At 44.3% G+C, this 25532-nt stretch overlaps 1 long non-coding RNA gene across 1 annotated transcript; it reads right to left on the bottom strand.

The window, feature by feature from the left end:
* Window positions 1-23869: 23869 nt before the first annotated feature.
* LOC309542784 lies at window positions 23870-24751 on the bottom strand. Its single transcript, XR_014224430.1, has 2 exons — window positions 24332-24751; window positions 23870-24181 (listed from the first exon to the last, which is right to left on the bottom strand). It is a non-coding gene; the product is annotated as an uncharacterized lncRNA (long non-coding RNA).
* Window positions 24752-25532: the final 781 nt, after the last annotated feature.

Here is a 25532-nt window from a genome sequence, read left to right as displayed (position 1 = left end):
TTCACCAGCAGAGTGGGTCAGAACTATTTCACGTGCATCATTGAAAAAAAGTATAATAGAAGCTGTGTATAAGATGGTTAGACAAAATGGAGGAATTAAACATAGGGCTAAGGAGATTCTTCCATCTGCACAAGGATCTTTGCTTGCCTGATGGAATCACCTCCCTTCTCCTCCCATTCCCAACGTGCACTGATGGGGGGGCAGGGGCAAAGCAAGGTGGGTGCGGTGGGTGCAGTCCACCCCCCCGGGTGTCACCTCCCAGGGGCGTGACAGAATGCTGTGCAGCACTCAACATCTGTGAGCTTTTGCATGCGCAGGCTTCCTGCTGCCAAAATGGTCTGCCTGCTGGCTCCCACTTAGCCCTGTAGGGCGGCAAGCTGACTCCTCATCGCAAGGCACACAATTTCTGCAAAAACAGCTCATCTGGGTCCCCCCCCCAAATATGGAATAAACCATTTTTGCCGGCAAAAAATAAAATAACAATATTTCAACGTGGCAGGGTGACAAGAAATTTTCCGCCCTGGGTACCACCTGACCTTGCTACACCACCGGGGGGGGGTGTCCACATATGCTTGTCCTTTCACAAACTGTGTGGAGGAGGAGGGGTAGAAAGTCCCACTGTATTAGCAGAAGTCACTGAGCAGGCATCTGCTAGCTGGCTGGTGAGTTTAATCTGGCCCCATTTGTGTGTAATAAAGCTGATAAAACTGGTAATGATTTACTTACATAGCAACCCCTCTAAAAGAACAAAACACCTTTCTAGCCAACTACAGTGGTACCTCTGGTTACGTACTTAATTCGTTCCGGAGGTCCGTTCTTAACCTGAAACTGTTCTTAACTTGAAGCACCACTTTGCTATTGCATTGTAATATTTTCCCTGTTTTCCCAGTTTTGAGGATGGAATGAGTCTGGTAATCATTTACATATGAGTACCTCAAAACCCCTTTTGGTTTATCTAAAAGTGGCAACAGTGATTTTCTCTAGTGGTTTACTAGAACTAACGAGTCCCACATCCCCATATAGAAGGGGCAAAGCTAACGAAAAGCTTGTGCATTCACAAACTATATACAGTGGGGCACTATATCTGAATAAAACAACAATAATCACCTGAAATACGCTTTCAAGGGTTATGGTAATCTAAGATGGCAGAGTGAATTGTGGTCCTTCACACAGGTGCCACAGGCCACAGGTCCCACAATGCTCATATAGCTACTTTCACCACAATGGATCATAGAATCATAGAATTGGAAGGGATCCCAAGGGTCATCTAGTCCAACCCCCTGCAATGCAGGGATCTCAACACTCAGTCTCCCATCCAGTGTGAAACCACATCCTGCTTAGTTTTGCAAATGTGCTAGCAGTTTTATTGCTGCATCACTAGGAGGTCACTAGTGGCTATGGCTGGATCAGTTGCTGTGATTTGCTGGCTTTGCTATTGGTCATCTATCTCAGCAATGCCTCCTAATGTGGACAAATACTATCTCTATGTTTCTGCCATGCACCCATTGTAACTGAAGTATTCAGAGAGTTCTGGTAGGCAGCATCCTGCCCTGATCATATGGGCCTGTAACTGTGTCACTGCAGTCTCTGCATCATTTCAGCTAAGAATATCGAGCTAAGGCAGCATGTTTAAATAAAATTATATTACACTGACTTAAAAAAAAATGTTTGCAGGTAAAAGTATTCATCATTATCCATCATTTAAATGGCTGCACGTTTTTGCCTGATATACAGAACTAAACATGTTAATTGGAATATATTACCTCAATTTTACTACAGTGGTGCCTCGCAAGACGAAAATAATTCGTTCCGCGAGTCTTTTCGTCTTGCGATGTTTTTCGTCTTGCGAAGCACGGTCCGTCGGAACTGCGCCTCTTCAAGCAGCTTTAAAAAAAAAAGCGCAAAACGTTTTCATCTTGCAAAGCAAGCCCATAGGGAAATTCGTCTAGCGAAGCAACGCAAAACCGAAAACCCCTTTCGTCTAGCGAGTTTTTCGTCTTGCAAGGCATTCATCTTGCGGGGCACCACTGTATAGAGTATCAATTATTGTACAAAGTTGGTACAAAGCTATCCAGAAAATGACAAAACTGCTGCTTGCATTAATAAGCTTGCCTCCAGCCAGATCCATTAGACGCTTTTTAAAAAGCCTGCCAGCCGCCTAAGCCTGTGCGAAGGGGGGATCCACATTCGAAAGATCACAAGATAAATTACTAGGGAGATAGATGCCTTTCAACTCAGAACCTTGAAAGAGTGATCTCTTGCTGGCATTCTAGAAAGTGACCATGTGATCATGCTGAGAAACAATTCAGCACTCGGGGCTAATGCTGGCACTGAAGGATGAAGGCGGTTTGCAGGCAGGAAGATGTTGAAAGACTGACATCAATCAGTATTAACTGTGGTGTCTTTGCTGCTCCTGCGTCCCCTTGGGGGCTGCCAAAACATCTCCACAGCAAAGGATGACGAGGCTGTGATAATGGCTGGTGTCACAAAGCCCTGCAGCTTTTGGGTAGCTGGAAGATTGCTTGGATTTGTTTCAACCTCCTCCCTTCCCCCTCTGCTGAGAAGATAACAAAACTATTAGAAAGTGCAGATACATTTAAAGAGTACACTCAACATTTAAAAGAAGTCTGTGATTGACTGGGAAGATGAAAAAAATATTCCATAGTGACCAATTTGCCCAGATTATCAGAATAAATGACATTTGCCCTTATTCAATATAAGTCTTCCTTCAAAATGGAAGGAAGTGAGCCCTGTACTCTAGGCCAGGGAAAGGAAACCTTTGGCCCGTGAGGCGTCAGCATCCAGTGTGTTGCCCCCTCCTCCAATGCTGCCATTTGTGTTGGAGAAAAATACTCTAATTCGAAGAATTCAAGCAGCACAGGGACAGCGGCATAGCTAGCTGCTCAGGAGCCAAGTGTAGTGCACACGTCCTGCTGCCCATGGGGCTGGAGTGCGCTGCATGGAGCCTCTCCGCCGCCTCCTCCTCAGCTGTAGGGCGGCTGAGGGAGAGGCGGTGGGCAGAGGCAAGCCCCATGCTGCCGTTTCAGGGAGCGCAGAGCCTGCAGGTGCCCAAGCCACCATGTCACTCCCAGGAGAGATGCGTGGCTCAGGCACGCTGCAGGCCCCACGTAAGTGCCAGCCCCCACAGTGTGGTGCCCAGTGCCGGCCGTGTTTTGTTTGTTGACTGAATAAAAAGTTTCGTGAGCCCAATTTTTAATTTAAAAAAACCTCTTATTTTTGTCATTTTGTCCCTCCCCCCAGTGATGACACCTGGGGCAGCCTGCACCCCCTTCCTCTGTCACTGCACAGGGGGCATTTTGGGGGGATAACCATCCCTGCCTGCTGCTACTTGGGGTGGAGGGTGGGGAGTGAGAGTTGTGGATGTGAGTGATAGGGGTATGGGGTGAAACAATGTGAGGTGGCCCTGCCCTCTACCAGCGCTCACCATTCCAATTTTGGCCACCCACATTTTCATTTTGGGCCACCCACCACTGGTATGTAGTCCCACAGAAAGTTGGCCACCTGTCATGAATGCTTTAGTTGAGATTCCTTCAGTGAAGGGGGTTGGTCTAGATGACCCTCAGGATCCCTGCCAAGTCTGCAATTCTGTGGATTGTATGATTCTATGAAATCATGAAATGTTCATATAATAAATGCAAGTGTGCGACAAAAACGTGGTGCAAATCCATCATAAAGAGCATTTGGGAACTGCCTTTCACCTGTTAATTCTGTTCTCACAACTGGGCTTAAGTGCCGTACAGGTGTCCTGCTAAGCTACCTGTCAGCTGCAGCCTATGATAAAATAAAACAACCAAATATTTGTACCAATAGGCCTTTAGGCATGTGTCAGTAGAGGTAACACCAAAACTTCATTTATTTAAAGCATTTATAGACTGCTTCATATTTCAAAAATCAAATAAACCTCTAAGCTGCATGCAGCATAAAAAATGAACAATATTATTAAAACAAAATACAATATAAAACCAGTAAAACAGTACAATACTATTATAGTATATAAAAACTGGAATTCAGGGAAATGCATGGGAAATTCTGAGCAAAAAGGTATGACTTTACAAGAGATCTGAAGCAGCTGGTAGTTGCTCCTTCTCTTGTGGGCTGGGGAAGGGCGCTCCATGCAGAGGCAACAGCAGAAAATGTCAGTTAGGGGGTCACCACCCTGTGATATTTTATAGGGTGTGGTACCACAAACGGAAACTACAACAGAGTGCTGCAGAGTGTGAAGTGCTGCTGTTCGGGATTCTAGATGGTCCATTCCATCCCGCCGCCCCCCCATCACCACAGTCATCCTGCATCCAATAGTCTGTTAGAATTTCATAGCCAATGAGCACATTCCACCCTCACTGGAATGTTTTGGGATCCCCCGTTCCTTAGGGGTCCTTCTGCTTTCATGAAAGGAAGGCCATAGCAAGATGATGATGATAAATAATATAAATTGTGCGTACTTCTGCAAACTTTGAACTTCCCCCAAGCCTGCTGAGAAATCCTTATACGGCTGATGCTACTTTGGCTACATTAGCAATGGCACTCACAGAACTGAAATCACTAATACTCAATATGATGAGCTTATGCCCCATCCTGAGTGCTGTGAATGTGATAGTGCAGGCCCTAAATTGGGGATCAGACATTTGTTCATGTTCAAAACATTTGCTTGCTGTAGCAATGTCTCCTAAGAACTTAGGAAGCTGCCTTATACTAAAGTCAACAACAACAACAAATCCGTTTATTGTGAGGACCATGCCTGTACACAAACATCAACACAACAATAGTTAAAAATATTAAAATTCATTAAATACTATGCCAACAAATACCTTCATCCCACAAAATAGAAAGAGAGGGAAAACAAGCAACGAGTTAAACAGACGATGAAGGGGTCTTTACATTGTCATCCATAAATCTTTCCCTGGCTTTCATGGCCTTCATCACAAAAACCGCTACCACATGGGTAATACGTGGGTTTGCATCAACTAACAAGAATTTTACTCTATCTTCAGGATTAGTTATAGAGTTGGGTATAATTTGCAGCAATGCGTCTCTAAAGCCCGAGTAGATGGGGCAATAGAGGAGGTAATGTGTAAGATCCTCTTTAGTTTTCATAAGGCAAGGACATAAACGATGTTCTACTGGGGTTTTTGTGAATCTACCGGTCATATATGCAGTTGGCAATGTTTGAAACCGTGCCATAGTGAAAGCTCTCTGAAGGGTGGGATCAGTGATCTCCACCAAGTAGTTGGCACAGATTTTGACTGCTTTTACTCGGGGAAGCCAGTAGGAAAACCCCAAGTTTTTTATCTTTGTGGAGTCCAAAAAGGCGTCTTTTTCAAAGATCCATTCCCGAACTTTATCAGGGCTCCACAATTTGAGGGTATTAAACTCAGGTAGATTGTATCTGGATAGGATATCTAGTAGGTTTTTACGCCAAGTAGTATTATTTTGTAATGATACAAAGGCTTGTTTAGCCAATAAGGTGTTCAGGGCATCTGTGAGGTTGGTGAAAAAACGCAGGAATCTTAAATGGGCCCTGGCAGACACAGAAGGTAATCCTACTTCCACTCTTAGGAGAGCTGCCAGAGTACTCTGAGGGAGGCCTAGAATTCTTCTGAGATAAAAATTTTGGAAGATTTCAAGCCGTTCTAACAGCTTCTGGTTCCATCCTCAGAGTTCTACTCCATATAACATCTGGGGAATCACTTTTCCAACAAAAGCTTTTAGTGCCAGGATCACCAGTTGCCCTCCCCTCGAATAAAAAAAAAGCTGAGCAGAGCACCGATTGTCCTACGTGTTAGAAGGGCTACAGTCTTGAAGTGGGCAAGCCAGCTAGATGTAGCTTGGAAAGTGATACCAAGATATTTTAAAAAAAGACACTGTTCAATTTTGTGTTCATCTAAAGACCATCTAAATGTGTGATGAGCTCTAGTAAATACCACAATTTTTGTTTTGTCATAATTTATCTTTAGAGAGTTTTGGGAACAATAAGCTGCGAGCCCCTCCAGCATGCTGTAGGCCCCTTCGAGTGAGTGCCATGACAGCCATGTCATCCGCATATAGCAATATATTCAGGTGTTTGCCTTCCAGGGCAGGAGCTGATGACTTATACTTTGCCATATGTTGAACAACGTCGTTTATATAGAAATTAAAGAGGAACGGCGCTAACAAACAGCCCTGTTTAACCCCTTTCTCCAGAAAGACTTTATACTAAAGTCAGTGTTGTCCACTCTGACCAGCAGCCGCTTTTCAGGTGTCTTTCCCAGTCCTAGCTGGAGGCTTGAACCCAAGACCTTCAGCATGTCCAGTAAGGCTCTACCACTGAGTCATCGTCCTTTCCACGTTGGGTTGTCTGAACAGGCTGCAGTGTGGTTGACAGAAGAAAGTTTGCTTGCTTTGCATTTCTTGCATTTCTCATGGCTTTAATTGACTGCATGTAGAAAGAAGTTATTAGGAGAGCAGTTAGAATAATCCCTCATTAGTTTCTCTCGAGGCACCTCTTCAGAGCTCTATAATGGATATTTGTGCTGTAATTATCCTTCTTCTATTCCTACACAGAAAGTCTTGCATTGGCAACAGCATATCTGAACTACACTATTCAGCGAGAGCCCATCGTTCCTTAGCTCTTCAGTATAGGAGACTAAACTCCATGGCAACGCTAAATAAAAAGTGGATTTTATTAAATAATGCAATCAGCTATAGTTTACCCTTTGCTACTTAATCTAATAGTAAGCCCACTTGGCTCTTTAAGCTTCTTTCAGTGCACTACAGAATTTGATATTAGAACTGCATAACTGTATTATAGAATTTGGATTATGGAATTTGTTGCAGAATGTCCTGCGGGTGGCGGACGGGAGGGAAGGGAGGAGGGAAATGGAAAGAGCTCTTGAAAGGTTGGCACAGCTCTAGATTGAAAGTTGACTGGCAACTAATGGATAGAGATAAGATTGAATGGCACAGACATTTCACCAGATAAAATGGGGATGAAAGAAGCAATCCAGCAAGAAATAGACTCAAATGGAGAAAGCATCAAGAGTCTGAAATGCAGGCTGTACACCTGCTCATGCACCAAGGGAGGACAATTATTTATTTACTGAAATATATATATATATATATATATATATATATATATATATATATATATATATGCAGGTTTTGGTGTCTTCGGGTGTCTTCCCGTGTAAGAGTCGGGGTGTCTGGGCGACGTTTCGACGAGGTCTCACTCGTCATCTTCAGGCTGGTGCTTTCGGCTTCTTGTTACTGGAACAGAGCAGAATCTGGTGTTTGAGTTCCTATAAATACTGTTGAGGGGTGTGGTGTATAGCCTCCAACGTTCTGGGCAGAGAGGAAGTTCCTAGATTAGTGTGCCTTTTCTTCTTTTGTTCCTTAATTACTTGAGGGATATCTTGAGTGATTTCATGAGTGATATTCTGAATACCACTGGGTGGGTCATTAAGTGTAGATTAGTTGCTAAAGCTTTCGTGTCTTGACCTCTTGAGCTTGTGAAGAGTTTTTTCTGAGAAGATGGCTGTGCTGCATTTAGTTGTGCTCTGGCTTGGCTTCGTGTATAGGGGCGAGCTGTGATTTTGTGCCTTGTGCCAGCCAGATCTGTGTAGGGATTGCAGGGGGGTGCAGCATCCGGAGGTGCCACTATAGTTTGGCTACTGGATGGAGTCTGTAATATGTCTGTGGAGAGGGTCTGGGTTTGGACACACTATCTACCGGAAAAAAACACACACCAACCGCTACTTACATGCACAATCACACCACCACCCTGCACAAATAAACTCCGTAGCCAAGACTCTCATCTCCAGAACCAAACGCCTGGCTGACAAAGACCACTTGACAACTGAGTTACAGAATCTCTCAAATGTGTTAATCGCCAATGGATACCAGAAAAACAAGGTTACGAAGCTAATCCAAAAAGAAACACCCCCCAAAAACCAAGACACAGAAGAAAACAATGGCATGGCCCTCCTTCCTTATATCAAGGGCACTACAGACAAAATTAGCAAAGTCCTCCATAAACACAATATCAAAACAGCCTTCTGCACCAACCAAAAAATAGCCAATATCCTCAGAAACCCAAAAGACAAAATCCAGCTGGAAAACCAAGGGGTCTATGAAATACCCTGCAAAGTCTGCCCAGCCACGTACATTGGACAAACAAACAGACGAATAAATGCACGTATCGCAGAACACAAGAATGCCGTCAAAAAAGAAGAAAAAACTTCCTCTCTTTTCCAACACATGAAAGAAACAGGACACGAAATTAATTTTGCAGATTCCAAATTGCTCTTTAACTTGGAACATCACCACAAGAGAATAATCATGGAAGCCATCGAGATAGAGAAACACCCTCACAACATGAACAAGCGTGACGACACGTCCCGCCTGCCAGACATCTGGAAATTAGCCCTCCCCACAAAAACCGACACCAGAACCAGAGGCACACAGAACGCCGTCACCAATCAACCACACCAGACCCAAACCCAGACCCTCTCCACAGACATATTACAGACTCCATCCAGTAGCCAAACTATAGTGGCACCTCCGGATGCTGCACCCCCCTGCAATCCCTACACAGATCTGGCTGGCACAAGGCACAAAATCACAGCTCGCCCCTATACACGAAGCCAAGCCAGAGCACAACTAAATGCAGCACAGCCATCTTCTCAGAAAAACTCTTCACAAGCTCAAGAGGTCAAGACACGAAAGCTTTAGCAACTAATCTACACTTAATGACCCACCCAGTGGTATTCAGAATATCACTCATGAAATCACTCAAGATATCCCTCAAGTAATTAAGGAACAAAAGAAGAAAAGGCACGCTAATCTAGGAACTTCCTCTCTGCCCAGAACGTTGGAGGCTATACACCACACCCCTCAACAGTATTTATAGGAACTCAAACACCAGATTCTGCTCTGTTCCAGTAACAAGAAGCCGAAAGCACCAGCCTGAAGATGACGAGTGAGACCTCGTCGAAACGTCGCCCAGACACCCCGACTCTTACACGGGAAGACACCCGAAGACACCAAAACCTGCATTCCTGTACCCGTGAAAATCTACGAAAGCATATATATATATATATATATATATATATATATATATATATATATATATATACTGACTCAGCAACTGGAACAAGGGAGACAGAGATAACTGCAATGCTATTGTGGCAAGATGTCATTAATATGTCTTACAAGGACAGCCCAGGTCCTTTACATGGTGAGTGTGCAAGTACTGGGGCTGGAGAGGTCTTGTCACAAGCAAGAGGTTTTGCTACATATTCCTCTAACGAAATATAGCTAACTGGTCAATTGATCTGGACTTGTTAGGAGCTGATATATATGCTCCCAGGCAACTTGAGCTTCCTTCATATAATGAAACCTCAACTATGTGTAATAACAATCTTGGCATAATAGACTCAGCATAACAGAGACAGAAGACTCATCTACTCTTACCTTTTGCCCTGTCATTACTAGGCACAGGTCCACACTTTTGCAGTCCGCAGTCAAGTGATGTTTTCGGTTTTGTTTTGTTTTTTGCCACTTTCCCCAGGAAAACCTGCTCTTCAACACTGAATTGCTGTTTGCTCCACTTTAGCCGCCAAGAATGGGTTTTCACAGGGGAAGTGCCAGGGCAAAAAGAAGAGTGTTCAGACATGGACCTGAAAAGCCCAGACCTATGCTTAGAAATGTGGAACAAAGTTAAGTGTGGATGGCCCTGAAATTTTCTTTCTGTGGAAATTTCTATGTCAGTGTTTCCCAACCTTTTTTGGGCAACGGCACACCTGTTTAATGAAAAAAATCTCGCGGCACACCACCATTACAGCCCCGTGACGTCAGCGCGCAGCGTCACGCCGGGAGGGACGCACGAAAGTGAAAGTTTTTTCCCTCCCCCTTACCGGGGAACCTCCAAGCTTTGGGGGTGGGAGGAGGCAGCAGAGCGAGGGACTGAGGGACGGCGGCAACTGAGGCGGCGGCGGCTGTTGTGGTGGTGGCGGCGATAGCGGGCGGAGGAGGGGGCGGCGGCAGGGCTTGAGGAGCCGTCGCCGGGAGTTGCTGCTGCTGTTGTTGCTGCTGCTGCCCGGACATGCCGGCCTCCTCCTCCTCCGCTGTCTCGCGCTCCTCCCTTTTGCATGCGCTGCCCCGCCGCTCGGCACCACCACCGCGGAGCCGCCCCCGGCTCGACGCGGATCCTCGCCGCCGCCGCCTCTCACCGCCCGACTCGCCCGCCTCCCTTCCACGGCACACCAGCCAACGTCTCACGGCACAGTAGTGTGCCGCGGAACACCAGTTGGGAAACACTGTTCTATGTGACCTCTGTCTCATGTCTAAACAAACAGCAGAGGGAATCTTTAGCAGAATTGACACATTGGAAGTTTCTGGTTTGAATGCCATAATTGATGCACTGGTTGGGTTAGTGGAGACAGGAATTCTGACTGTAGCGCTGCAGGTGAGAACTACCCACAAAGAAACTAAAGCTAGTGATGGTTTGAAGGTACATCAAGATGGAGATAGGTCTAGGTTAGCCAAGTACCCATCAAATTCAATAACCAAACAATTAGGTAAAAGGTAAAGGACCCCTGGAGGGTTAAGTCCAGGCAAATTTGATTTTGGTGTGCGATGCTCATCTCCGCTTTCAGGCCGAGGGAGCCAGCGTTTGTCCACAGTCAGCTTTCCGGGTCATGTGGCCAGCATAACTAAACTGCTTCTTGCACAACAGGACACCATGATGGAAACTAGAGTGCACGGAAACGCCATTTACCTTCCCACCGCAGCAGTATCTATTTATCTACTTGTGCTGGTGTGCTTTTGAAGTGCTAGGTTGGCAGAAACTGGGACAGAGCAACAGGCGCTCACCCTGTTGCATGGATTCAAACTGCCGACCTTATGATTGATAAGCCCAAGAGGCTCGGTGGTTTAGATCACAGTGCCACCTGTGTCCCACCAAATGTTTAAAGGCCATCTATCAAGATTGGAACTTAAACTCAGAAACCTGCTTTTACACCAATATGAATGCTCGAGTGATGGACCTGGAGGAATCATTTTCCATTCTTAACTTAACCACTTCATATCCAAGGCTCCTGGATAGTGGAGGAGGATGCTGATAGCCCGTGATCTCAGCCTGTCACCTAATTGGATTTGTTCAAGCCCCGAACTCGTGTCTCTTGATGGAACTTTGGGGGCTTCAGGTTGGCCCTCCCTGTTTCCTGCCCTACAGTGCAGAGGGGAGGGAAATGCAGTGAATGGTGAATTAAAATAAACATACTTTGAAAGACAGGGAATGAGAGGGGAAATCCAAATTCAAATCTAGAAAGATCTCTCCAGATGTTCCACAGGTGGTCATTCATAACTGGCTAGTGAAGAAATCCAATGGAAAAATGAAAATAGAACCCGAACTGCAAGCAGGAATTCAATGTAAACCATTTCCTAAATCCAGGGAAGCCCCTACAATGGCTTGAATTCCTGCATCGTATGCAAATTACAGTATCTTTAGCTCTCCTTTAAGTTACCGTAACTGACTAGAAAACATCCAGAAAGGTCTTAACATTCTTTCCTGGAACCTGGTGGGTTGGACTATTTGATATAATATATTTGCAAGAGACTTGGCTTCACGAACTTAAACCTCCCCCACACTTACAGAGTTATAACTCGTTTAGCCAGCCAGCTGTTAAAAGCTGTTTTCATCACTTGATTTGGCAGGAGAAGTTTGGATAGCAGATTTTTGAATTCAAAATAATTATCTTTTGCTGGTACAAATTGAAACTGAAGTAGGAACCTTTCTTTTCTGTATGAACATCTACCTTCCCCCTACTAATAGTCTGTCACTGACCACCAAGCTATAGTCAGATCTAACATCCCAACTGGAGCACCTCAGTCATAAATTTCCTGAAGCATTTATACTATTTTTGGGAATTTTAATGCCCAAACTGGAGCAACTGCAAAGGGTCTCTTGCTACCTTTAGGCTTAGGCTTGGAAGATATTTTCACAGAACTTGAGCACTCTTTGATAGCTTCTACAATTAATAACTACACACAATCAACACACCTTGACTGGTTGACAGCCAATGCAAAGCGGCTAAGGCAATTAGGAGTTCACGTAAGAATCCATTAGAGGAATCCATGGAAAATTTGATCAAACATAGATTGGAATACAGCAGTCTGATCAAAAACAATAAAGCTGATTATATCAAAACCCAGTGGCAGGAATTGGAACTAGCAGGAATGGAAGGAAGACAAATTCTGGGAACTGATGTCTTGGGGTTTAAATGAAGTGATATAATCACAGGAAGCCTCGGTTCCTGTCTCTTGATTGGGTTAAATATTTCTCCAACATATTTGGTGGTCATTCTGGGCAATCACATGTACCAGCACTGTATAAGTATTTCGCAAAGCTACCTGAATGGCAACCAGTCTCCTGTAATGAGATAAAGGCTTTTATTTCCTGCCTGAAATCAAATAAAGCTGCTGGAGAATATATGCTTCCACCTGAGCTCTATTTACCACCATAAACAACACGGGCCAAATGCCCTCTGGATGGAGAGTGAGTATTGGAAGGATCTACAAAACTACTGGCTAGAGATCTTCTCAAAGCTCTACACACAGTATCTTCTTCAAAAATTACATACTGGTTGCAAAATAACAACATTATTCATGAAGAATAAGTGGGATTCAGAGTACTATTCAGAGTACTAAGAACGTATACTAAGAACATTAAGAACAATCTTCATTTATCTTTCTCCTGTATTTGACTGTATAAACAGACTCTGGGGAAAATTTCAAATTCCTAACGTTGACTGCAGACTTGTGCTAGTGAAGAACTATACAGCAATATGGAAATGAAAGTGAGAGTAGGTTTAAATAGTGGGATGACTGATACTTTTAAAATGTCACAAGAAGTGAAGCAAGGTTGCATTCTGGTTCCCACTCTTTTTAATGTTTATATCAATGATTTGGTGCCATATTTAGCCAATGCAAACTATCTCTCTTCTGAGGAATACCCCTCCCCACCCTCTCACTATATATAAGGGATTGGTGACTTCTGTTTCAGTGTATCTGAAGAAGTGTGCATGCACATGAAAGCTCATAGCAATAACAAACTTAGTTGGTCTCTAAGGTGCTACTGGAAGGAATTTTTTTTGTCCCTTTCTGCAGTAATTAGGAACAGAAATATTTCAGTCTTGATGTATGCAGGTGATTTAGTGCTCCTATCTCATTCACAATTGGGCCTCAAAAATCTCTTGGAATTGTTCATCACAACTGTAAACAGGGAAGCCTATCTATAAATTACTCTAAAACCAAGATTATGATTTTCAGGATACCCAATCCTAGGTATAAATGGTGCTTAGATCAGTAAGCTATAGAGCAAACTTACTCGTTTATATACTCGGGGTATACCTTTAGTGAAACTCTCTCTTGGAAGTGTCATACAGAGACAGTGAAAGTCAAAGCACAGAAAGCCATAGGGGCATTGATGAAGCACTGATGAAGTTCTGTTACAATAAGGGAAAGCTGCTGATTGAAACTGCCATCAAGATATTTGGTAGCAAAGTGCTTACTCAAATGTTCTGTGGTGTTGAAATCTGGGACTCGGATTTGAACATTAAAGTTTTGGAAACTGTGCAGAATATATCCCCCCCTCCCAGAAGCCATACTCTTAACCATCAGAAATATCAGCAGCTCTTCTTCATACAGAATCTGTGTGGCTAACAGGACAAGAGTGAACTGTGTTCAGTTAAAGTATATTTTAAAAATTGCTACTATGCCTATTGATAATTTTTCTGCACTGTGCTATGTAGAATTGGGTGATAACCAACTCTGGAAAGCAGCTTGTCAAGATGGTTTAGACCATTATTATTTCCCAGAACTAAGCTCTACTTTGTGCTTGAATAAGTGTCAGCTAAGGGATTGGCTCTTCTGGACAGAACCCAGAAAGAACCTGCAACTAATCAGAATCACCAAATTTTCACCTTGGTATCCACTATTGAGAACAGAGCATTTTAGAGCTGACCAAACTCTCACCAGTTTCCTTAAGAAATTACTTTATTGAGCTGCATTTCCGACTGGTGCCCAATGCAGTCTTGTATGGCAACTACAAGGTCCATACACAGGCACTTTGTATTTGTGGTCAACTTCAGGTGGAAGACATCACTCACTATTTGTTAGCCTGCCCCCAAGAGATTGGTTTCTGAAACCTTTGTTCACACAAGCAAGCAAGCAGGTACGGTATACCTCGGTAGAAATGGTCTGGTTTCTTTTGAGTGACAATAATAGCTTCATAACTCACACAGTAGCCCTCTATGCACTGGCTGCAAAAGAAATGAAAAGAAAAACAGGAAAAGCTGTTAGATAAATCTGCTATAAATTGTTGTGGTGATTCCGAGGTATAATTTGAAATCAAACCGGATTTGACTTTCTTGGTGTCTCTGGCAACTTATTATCTTACATCATGAATGGTGGCTTATATTATGGATGTGTGCTCTGCATTAGTTTATTAATACTATTGCTACAAGTTTGTCATGACCTTTGGCTAAAACAACAAACTTATGAAATGTTGTGAAATAAGAAGTGTTGGCATCCTTAGAAAAAAGTGCCACAATGGGACTGGGAGAAGGGGCACAAAAAAGGAGAACATAGGTGTCAGGGTTACTTCCAGATCCTAGTTCACAGAGGATCACGCTAGCCAGCGATCGTTAAATAAAAGTCTTTATTGAGTTACAGTCTCCATTCTCGAGCTGCTGCGTGCAACCCTACGTCTTATGCTTAGATCGGCGAAGCTCCGTCTGAGTCTCCGCCCCTTGCGCACCAACTTAATATCCTAGCCCTGCTCCACCTTTTCCGCCTGACAGTTCTCCTCTGGGTCCCTCTGCCCCCCTGGGTCTCTTCCTTCCGGGATTCTTCTGACGCTGACCCCCCTGACTCTCCTGTCTCCTTGCGCCGGGCTTTAGGACCTGGCTCCCTTTCCGGGCTGCCTACTGCGCCACCTTCCTGTGCATTTGAACTTGGCGCGCGCGCCCAACCTTCCACTTTCCGTCTAACCGTCACTTCGCTCCCCGATGAAGGTGTGGCCACTCCTGACTCGTGCCCTCCCTCCTGTTGCGAGCTGCCAGCGCTTGCTCCCTGGCGCTCTTCCTCTTTCCTACTCTCTGGCGGTGACGTTGGTCCCGATCTCCAACTGCTCCCCTCTGAGTCCCCTCTGGCTCTTTCTTCCTGGGGTGTCCCCCTAGTCTCCCCCCTTGCCCTGGCCACTGGTGCTCCTTTTTGTGAATCTTCTGATTCACTGGAAAGGCTCGGAGATCTCGGGTCGTCGTCATCACTCATCCTTTCTTCTGCCTCCTCCCCCTCGCTCTCTGTTTCCTCCCTTGCCCTCGCCTCTGCTCCTGAACCCCTGACAATAGGGGAAGATTTGTTCTCCGGATTTTCTCATTCTGTTAGAAATTTCACAAAAATGAATGAACCTGGAGGCAGAGCTGAAGAGAATACCAACTTTGAAAACCCCTCTTACAAATGCTACCCTGACATTTATATTACCTTGCACTCTGCGCACAGTTGTTATCCAAAGGGTATTATCCCTATTCTGACTTCCAAGACTGGCACTACTCTTATGCTATTATCAAAGTTAAAATCCTTCAGTTTCCCTCTTGAGCCAAGAGCTTATACTAGTTATCCCCTCCCCACCTTTTTTTAATGGAAAGAAGAAGGAATTCTTATTTTAGTTAAAAAAAAGCTTTCCTGGGTGCAATAAAAGTAGTCAGAAGCTCTCAGGTTTGTCTCCCAGATGTGTATGTATTGTTTACCAGTAGAAATATTTTCGACTCCTTATCAGCCCGAATCTGAGCAAGGAAATAATCTGTTCTTGACACATCCACAGAGTCCACATGCTTGGAGAAGACTGCCCATTGTCAAAGTTCAGCATCAATCTAATTTAAAACAAAAATGCATGAAAATATGCACTTTTCCAGTTTTTACAATACAAAAATACATGTATTTAATGCACAATCTGTATGCTTCTTTGAGAACTGTATTGTAAAATTTGGAAATGTGTGAAAACTGAAGGATAAATGCATTCTGATCTGCTTATTGGTCCAGGAACTGCAAATTAGATCAGTTCACTGAAAAATGCAGACTGAATAAAATTGCCAAGCATCTTTAGTTTTGCATCTTGGCAGAAAGCTCCCATCACTGCCAAATCTCAAATCCCAGAAACAAAGATCCCAACCTATAATAAGGACACTGGGCACTCACCCCATTGATGAGTGGACCAATTATTATTGTATATGCCCACTCTTCTGAAAAGCCAATCCAGGTTGAGTAAGACATAAATGAGTTTCTTCTCAAGAACAGGATTAACAGTTCCAGGAGAACAGGTGTGTGATCTAGTGGACAGATTGTTTAAAAACACAAAAGCTCCTCCTGGCAGAGCCTAGCTGGGGTAAAAGGTGTGGCACTCAAGCTGCTATATGAGGCAGCCAGGAATGCACAAAGATACAACACATCATTTCAAGTGATTACAACCAGCTGCTTCAGCAGCTTTGGACTATCTCAGATTTGGAATTTGGGCTTGTGGGGGGAGGAGAAGGTGGCCTGGTTAAGTTTGTCAAACAGTAGAAAGCAGGCCCAAACAGGCCGTATTAATCAGACTTAGGGAATTTGTGTAGAATTACTTGGGCCACGTGTGTGTGCCAAGAGTAGACCTTTGAAATTATTTGACCTAAATTAGTCTTGTTCATTAAGTTCTATAGATCTACTCCGAGTAGGACTCGGATTGGCTACAACCCAGTGGGTTTATATTTTTGATTTAAAAAGTATGTTGTGGAATCATCAACATATTAAATACAAACAGAGGTTTTGCACTGGGGGAGAAGGTTCCTTTTTTTCACGCTCATGCCATCAAGCTTTGAGGCTCATAATTCCAAATCATGTCTCCCCCTCCTCAGTTTAAACTATTTAAGTTGTGTCATACTTTGGTAGAATGTTAATGGCACATTTTTCTTCTCAGTAAGCAAATTGGCAAGAGACTTTTCTTTACACTTCTTAAAAATGAAACAAAACAAAACAGCCCACCAGATGATCCAGAGGCCCATGGAAAGATTTTATCAACTAACTCATTCTTAGGCATTTAGCTCTGTCATATTTTCAAACATAGTCAAACGTATTTTCAGACATATTTAGGTGGATGAATAAAAGGCTGCGCATAAAGTCTACAGACCACAACTCCATCACTGCCTGAATATAATATGGGAGTCAAATGGGGGGGGGGTTGCCTTTGGATCAGAGGTCCAGCACGAGCTGCACCACTGCTCCAGACAGACGCCCGTCAATCAGGTGGAAAGTATTACCCATGAGAAGGGCAGAGAGTGTGTTATTGAAATGCAGAACAAACAAGAGCTCGTGAACTCAGACCTTGCAATGTCTAACCTCAGATCATAGTTGCCCAGAATGCTGAAATTCCCCTGCTGTTGTTTGGCTACACATTCTCATCCTATAAAATCATGAAGAATATTAAGTTCATTTTGCTATTTCACATTCTCGTCATTTATTTGAAACATTTCTTTTATATTCCTACATAGAGAGAAAATGAGTGGGTGAGAATGAAAGTCCTAGTATAAACCAAACTCAGATTAAAGGCGTGAATGAGAGCAGGACCTCATTTGGGATTGGGCTTTGTTTATGTCTTTCAAGAAAATTTATGGATGAGATGAAGCAGTTGTTTATATTGATTGTAAAATGAAATGCTTCTTTCCTTTCAGGCATTGCTAGTAGCAACAAACCGCAGAGGCATTGGTTGAAGTCTACATGGCATTTCTCCGCATTGTTTGTGAACTGAGCTGTATATGTGGAGTACACATAACCTTAAAAGGAAGAGGACGGCAGTGGAAAGTGGCTCAGTAAGGGTTTGGGAGACATATCTTAAGTGGGAGCATGGAAGCAAATGTTAGAACTAACATTTGCAAGGCAAAGCTTCTGGCTGCAAAGGGGTATTTAGAAGCTATTGTTGCTTTCCATGCATCTTTGAAAACTGAACTAGACAGTTAATTAGGAAACCAATGAGATATCAAATACAGTGGTACCTCAGGTTACATACGCTTCAGGTTACAGACTCCGCTAACCCAGAAATAGTGCTTCAGGTTAAGAACTTTGCTTCAGGATGAGAACACAAATCGTGCTCCAGCGGCACGGCGGCAGCAGGAGGCCCCATTAGCTAAAGTGGTGCTTCAGGTTAAGAACAGTTTCAGGTTAAGTACGGACCTCCAGAACGAATTAAGTACTTAACCTGAGGTACCACTGTACCATCCATTAATAAGAACATGTTATGAGCTGCAACAATGATGGCAAACGTGAATAAATACAGCATTAACCAGCTGTTCAGACTCCGTTTTTGTTAAGTGTGTTCCTAATGGCCAAAGATGATTAAATATTAATAAGTGGCTATCTTGTTAGACATAAAATGAGGTCTACAGAGCTGTAGTTTTATGGAGTGTCGTTTAGAAATTGAAATGCCAAGTATAGCTTGGCAAATGCATTTCAGCTGCTCCTAAAGACAAAGCCCAGGGAAGGAACAAGAAACCTGCCTTTGAGAACCTCACTTATTGGTAAGGGGATTGAACAGTGGAGTGGAAGTATTGCCAGAAATCAAGGATTTAGCATTCAAGCACCCATTAGAATCTCAGCTGTTCAAAGAGATTTCTAGGCCTTATACTTCTGGAGACTGACTGTTGAGAAATATAAGCTAAGGGATCTGAAGCTACAGGGATAAGAAATGAGAGTTTGTTTCACTTTTCACAGATTCCTGTCCCCACAGCTGCTCATACCATTAGGCAGAGTGAGGCAACTGCCTCAGGCGGCAGATGCAGGAAAGTCATGGTGCTCCTCAGCTCTTGCTCCTGAGCTTCCTGACTATACCCTTTGGTTGGAGGCTAGCACTGTGTGCCAGGCACCTTGCCCTCCACCGCTATCTGTCTACCTACTGATCTCTCTCAGGGGCAAGGCTGTGTCCCATTGCTAGTACTGAAGTAGGATTCACTACTATAGGTGAATTGGGTGCATGTGGGTGCCATTTTGTCCTTTGCCACAGGCAGCAAAAAGTCTTGGGCGGCCCTTATTATATGTTCTGCCCTCTTCCTAACAGTCTGGGAGCAGCTTCTATGTGACGCAGTTTCACGCTGCAAGGGTTCCCATATGAATAATACAACAACATAGGTTAATCATGGAAGCCTTTTCCAGGAAGAACTGGTTAGCACTCCTGGTGGAATGTGAGAAAGACCACAAATATCCCAGCCCAAAGGGTTGTGTTAGTCATACATATAGCTCTGTGGTACATGAAACAATGTCTTAAATGACTGTGAGAACACATGGAAGTGGCCATTTCTGCCATCTCTCTTGATTTGTATCTCACATCAAATTGTTCTTGATTGACACATCTCACGGAATAATAATTGACATTTGCAAAATGTGTGGATTTTGCATAATATTTTTTGGGGGGAAGTTTGTAGAACAAGACATTCCATTTTTACAAAATGCTAGGTTCTTAAAAATCTGAATTAATGGTCCTGCTTATAAGACAAGCAAATGTATACATTCTGAACCAATTAAGGGTTGATGTGCACCAGATTAGTGACATTTAGCTTGTGTATCAATATGGGCCAGGAACCTGGATGCTCTACCTGGAGTTAATAAACCATGTTATATCCCTACTTAGCTATGAAGCTCATTGGGTGGGCTTGGGCAATTTGCTCTCTCTTAGCCTATGAGAGGATGTTTGTGAAAGCTGGGTTTTTGCGGAGCTGCCATGACACTCAGCAATAGCTTGCTGGGTGCTGTGGAGTGCTTCTGCCAGGAAGAGACTCAGAACCTTCTTTCAGCCAGTTAAGCACATAAGCACACATCTGCGTGGCTTCCCCTCTACCTCTGCCCAGTTCTGTGCTGGATAACCACTTTGTGTGATGCCAATACAGTGCATCTTGTGAAGGTGACGGTTCCATATTTCAGGACATTGGCTGTGTTGTTTTGATCCAGTGGGTGCTAGATTTGTTTGGAACATTGGCACACAATGGATAAAACTGCAGTCATCAAACCCCTTTTTTAAAATGAAAGTGTCTCTAAAACAGTATCCTCCAAGCAGTGCTCTATAACCCAGTGGTAGAGCATCTGCTTTCCATGCAGACGGTTCTAGGTTCGATCCCTGGCAACTCCAGGTACAGCTGGGAGAGACGCCTGCCTGAAATCCACAGCTGTATCACGGTACGTTGCATGTACTGCACAAGGTGATAACATGAGGTTCTTCAGCCATCCTTTTGCATAGCTTGCCATCTTCTGTGCACTCTGGGAGTGGTGGCAGCAAGCAAATAATTGGTGAGGAGAAGCAGAATTACTAGAGATGTCTCATGGGCTGCAATCTGTGTTCCCATGTTAGTTTTTACATCTGGTGTGCCTCTGCTGTTTTGAATAGAACCATGTGGCTACATTCCTGCTAACCTTAGCTGTGATTATATCTAATTATTTTCAAATGTTTTAAAAACAATTTTGTATTGTTCTGCTGTGAAAATTAGTGTGTCTTTTTCCTTATTAGCCTACCATGGAAGCAAACAAATTTTCAAGACACCTTGTGTATTAAAAGCCAAGGTAATGGCAACTGGTAACCATAAAACAAGGCAAAATTTTAAGCATATTAATAGATATTAGCTCCATGAGATCAGAAAGGATCAAAAGTGAGCATATTCTTAAACTAAAGATATGAAGATATCCTTGTTATTTGCACTCACTTTTCCCCCCCCTTGGGATACAGTTGTTAAAAATATCTGTCCAGATTCAGAGACAGCTTCTGAAACAGCCTCACAATACAAATCATTTCACAAATTAACAGATTCACTGCAACTCCCCACCCCTCACTAAAAACCAGAAGCTGAATCAGGCTTGAGATGTTTCTCACGAGATGATGAGGATCTTCAACTGGGTGTCAAGGGAAAAAGAAGGTTAACAATAGTTCAGAGACACTCGAACAGGTTATGTTGTTTTCTATACTAGGAATCTCAGGGTGAAATTCGTGATTGGATTTTGCTCCATATTCTCACTGTCACGTAAGGGTTATGACACACCATCAGCATAGTGTTAACAATGGAAGAAATCATCTCTGGCCATTCAGTCATGGCTTTGTTGTGATAGCAGCATCAGCAAAACAGAAAAGGCTGGAGAAGAAACCAACCCACAGTCAGTGTTCTTGTTTTCTTATATAAAACAGCCCATAGTTTCTAACAGAGAGCAATGCATATAGGGAGGGACGTAGCGTTGTGTTTGTCCCACATGTATTCAGTGAGAGGACTGGGATATTTTGTGTGGAGCCAGTATGAGCATTCGCTAAAAATGTGTGTATACTCTTTACCCTTATGTATAAGAAAGAAGTTCACACACCAGTGAAATACAGAAAGTTTGGTTTATTTCACGGAAATAAATGAGACAGAATATATTGATGCTGTGTCAGACATCAAGGTTACACATTTGTGGGCAGGAAATCAAACAGTGCATACACACCTTAATTCTAAGAGAGTCCCTAACTTCCCAAACCTGAAGAATAAACATGAAAATCTGTCACAGTACCCACACTAAAAAGAGAAGAAAATAAGGAAGGTTAGAGGTATACCTGTTTTAAAAGCAAGTGGAGCACAAGGGGAACTGTGCCACCCATGAGAATTAAGCACTCCTGTTCAGAATCCTATGCCAGCAAGGCAATGGCATCTCTCACCTGTTTCTTGGTCTGTGGCCCAGCAAAGTCCAGGTGTGATCCTTGAGATCGTAAAGGGGGCTTGTTAGAGGTGTGAGCTACCTGGCTGTTGAACGTCTGGGGTTTGAACACAATTTTGAGCCAACTCAACTCTATGGAGATGGAAGGAGGGCTTCCTGAGTGACTGAATAAGGTTGCATCTGGAGCCCTTGAAGCATTGTTTATTTCCTACAAGTTTACCATTTTGCTTACTAAGATAAGTTTGAAGCTGAGGGAACTTGACCTTAGTTTGGAGTAACCAAAATGGTTCTTCATCATCATAAATTTCTTGTACCCTACACATCTGACTGGGTTGTGCCAGCCACTCTGGGCCAATTCCAACAAAAATACAGGGAGGGAAAACCACCAACATTAAATATTAAAAACTTCCCAAAACAGGGCTGCCTTCAGATCTTTAAAAAAAATTTCTAGTTGCTTAATTGTTTGACATCTGCCAAGAGGGCATTCCATTGAGTGGGTGCAACTACTAAAAAAGCCTTCTGCCTCTTTCCCTGTAATTTTATTTCTCACAGCGAGGGAACTGCCAGAAGGCCCTCGGAGCTGGACCTCAGTGTTCAGGCCAAGTGGTAGGGGTGGAGACGCTCCTTCAGGTATACAGGACCAAGGCCGTTTAGGGCTTTAAAGGTGAGCACCAACACTGAATTGTGTTCAGAATGTACTGGGAGCCAATGCAGAGCTTTTAGGACCAGCGTTACGTGGCTATGCCACTCCCAGTCACCAGTCTGGCAGCCGCATTCTGGATTAATTGTAGTTTCCTAGTAGCCCCACAGAGTGCCTGGCTTGCTCTGGTCCATGGGGTCACGAAGAGTCAGACACAACTAAACGACTAAAGAACAAAAGTAGCCCCACATAGAGCCCCACATAGAGCACATCCAAGTGGGAAATGACCAGAGCATGTACCACTCCGGCAAAGAAGGTAGTGTCTCAGCCAGTGTACCAGATGGACCCGCACCTCCCTGGAGAGCTGTGAGTCTATAATGACCTCCAGTCTATGCACCTGGTAATATGTAGCAAAGTTACCCCATTCAGGACCAGGGAATCCCCACACCTTCCTGTCTCCCAGGGATTCTGTCTTGTTCGGATTCAACCTTGATCCATTAACCACCCTCCAACCACTTCCAGACACTCACACAAGACATTCACTGCCATCACTGGTTCCAATTTAAATGGGAGGTAGAGGTGAGTGCCATTCGCATACTGATGAACACTCAGCCCAAACCCCATGACAGAGGTCTACTATGAAACTAATGAAGCTTCACCTTCAGGGCCCCTAATCCTGGAGGGCTCCAGAAGTGATTTTAGTCTACATGGCTTCACAATCTTTGGTCTAGTGGACCCAATTTGCATTGCACAACTCCAATTGATTATTTTTGTTGTTGTATATAGCTCAACAATTCACAAGTTTGAGAGTCAGTAGCACAACATTTGAGGGTCAGTGGAATATCACGGTAACTTGAAAACTATGATTTGACATGTGAAATATTCCAGTGCAGCAATTTTAATCAAAATCTGAGATGTGGTAGTTTATTTGTTTTTTAAAGTGATCTGCCATGGAACAGCCCCACAGAAGTCAATAACGGTGGTTACCCAGACCTCATTGCTGGTTGTGAAGGGGCCCCCAGATCTGTTCAAGCTTCAGGGTCCCAAAAATGTAGGTCCGCCACTACCTGAGGATCTCTACCAGCACCTTCACATAGATGTTAAAAAGCATGTGGGAGAAGGCAGAGCCCTGAGGCTCCCTACAAGTGATTGCCCACTCATCCCCCAACACCACTTTCTGGACACGGCCCAGGAGGAAGGAGCTGTACAGCAGTGCCCCCAGCTCCAAACTCCTGTAGACGGTCCAGAAGGATGCCATGGTCAATGGTATCAAAAGCCGCTGAGAGATCCAGCAGAATCAGTAAACTGTTTTCACCTCTGTCCCTAGCCCACCAGAGATCATTGAACAGTGTGACCAAGGCAGTTTTGGTCCTATGATGGGGCCTGAATCCCGACTGGAAGGGGTCCAAATGGTCCACATCCTCCAGGTATGCCTGGATTTGTTCAGCGACCACCCACACAATCACTTACCGGATAATAAAGTTACTTTTGAAAGAAGATTTAATTGTGAAGTCTAAGCATAACATAGCTTGAGAGACTGCCTTCTCCCTATCCCTTATGTTATCATACACACAGTAATGGTCATATTGTTCTGCAGGAAACCTTTCTCCACATCAGAAGCCCACTCCACAGTAAGTCTAAGCAGCATATGATAGAGTTATGACAGGCACCCTCTAGCTGCACTTTCCAGAAACAACAGAAGATATTTCTTTTTTTAACAAGCACTTCCAGCTGCATGAAAATGTGTTCATTTTGTGGTGATGTTGATGATGATGATGGTAATTTCACAAGTCTCTGTTAGGATAACAATAAAAAGTAGTGTCAGAATAGTTGCAAACTTTTGCTTGGTACCCTCAGAATTCTTCACCCCCTCCTACCCAACCAGGCTTTCACAATCACATTCAAACCATCCTTTCCCTCCCTCCCTCCCTTCCATCTACTTACCTGGCTGCAGACATCAGTGGCAGAAGTGGGAGTTCTCTCCTGGCTTTGTGTCCAGCACACGTCTGTGTAACTGCCAGGCACAAGCAGATCTGAGCAATTAAATTTTCCAAAGAGCCAGTGCAGCCAAGGGCTAAGAGACCTCTCACTGCTCCCATGGCTGTTGGAGCTGGCAGCTAAATGGAGGTTGGATGGAAGACTCAACTAAGGGCTTACCTGCACTTGGAGGAAGGGTCGCACTAATGACATAATCAGGGGCATGATGGGGTCCAGTTTGGCCAATAATTGGTGTCAGAATAAATGGAGAATGTGACAAGTTTGGGGGAAACAGTTCCATTTTCTAAAATTGCCCAAGACATTGAAGCTAGATCAGCCCTGGGCTAATCTAGAACACATTATTCCCATTCAGTGAACCAATGCCCAGAGTTACCGTATTTTTCGCTCCATAGGACGCACTTTTTCCCTCCTAAAAAGTAAGGGGGAAAGTCTGTGCGTCTTATGGAGCGAATGTGTGTTCCCTGGAGCCAAATCACTGTTGTCTTGTGCCCCTGGGCTGCGCTTTGGGGGTGGGGGGAGGAGCCACGGTGCTCTGCCGGCAACCTCCGCTTTCCCCTGAAGCCCCGGCAATGTTTACAAGCAGCGGGAAGGCTGTGCGCTCCCGGGCTGCTCTTGGGGGGTGGGGGGAGGAGCCACGCGGCTCTGCCGGCCGCCTCTGCTTTCCCCTGAAGCCCGGACAAGGTTTGCAAGGTTTGCAAGCAGAGGGAAGATTGTGTGCTGCTGGGGTACTTTTTAGGGGTGGGGGGTGGGGAGCTACACTGCTCTGCCTGCAGACTTTGCTTTCCCCTGAAGTCCCGACAAGGTTTGCAAGCAGACGGAAGGCTGTGTGCTGCTGGGCTGCTCTTTGGGGGTGGGGGGTGGGGAGCCACACTGCTCTGCCTGCAGACGTTGCTTTCCCCTGAAGTCCCGACAAGGTTTGCAAGCAGAGGGAAGATTGTGTGCTGCTGGGGTGATTTTGGGGGTGGGGGGAGGAGCTACACTGCTCTGCCTGCAGACGTTGCTTTCCCCTGAAGTCCCGACAAGGTTTGCAAGCAGACGGAAGGCTGTGTGTTCCTGGGCTGCTCTTTGGGGGTGGGGAGCAGCAAATTGCTGTCTCTCAGTGCCTCCTAATTCAACTGCAAAGGATTGCCTAACTGGATTCTGAGCT

The sequence above is a fragment of the Podarcis vaucheri genome (assembly GCF_965113315.1).
Source record: "Podarcis vaucheri genome assembly, chromosome: 11".
Classification (NCBI taxonomy): Eukaryota; Metazoa; Chordata; class Lepidosauria; order Squamata; family Lacertidae; genus Podarcis; species Podarcis vaucheri.
The sequence above is the reverse complement of the archived record's forward strand: the minus strand, read 5'-3'. Positions and strand labels throughout refer to the sequence as shown.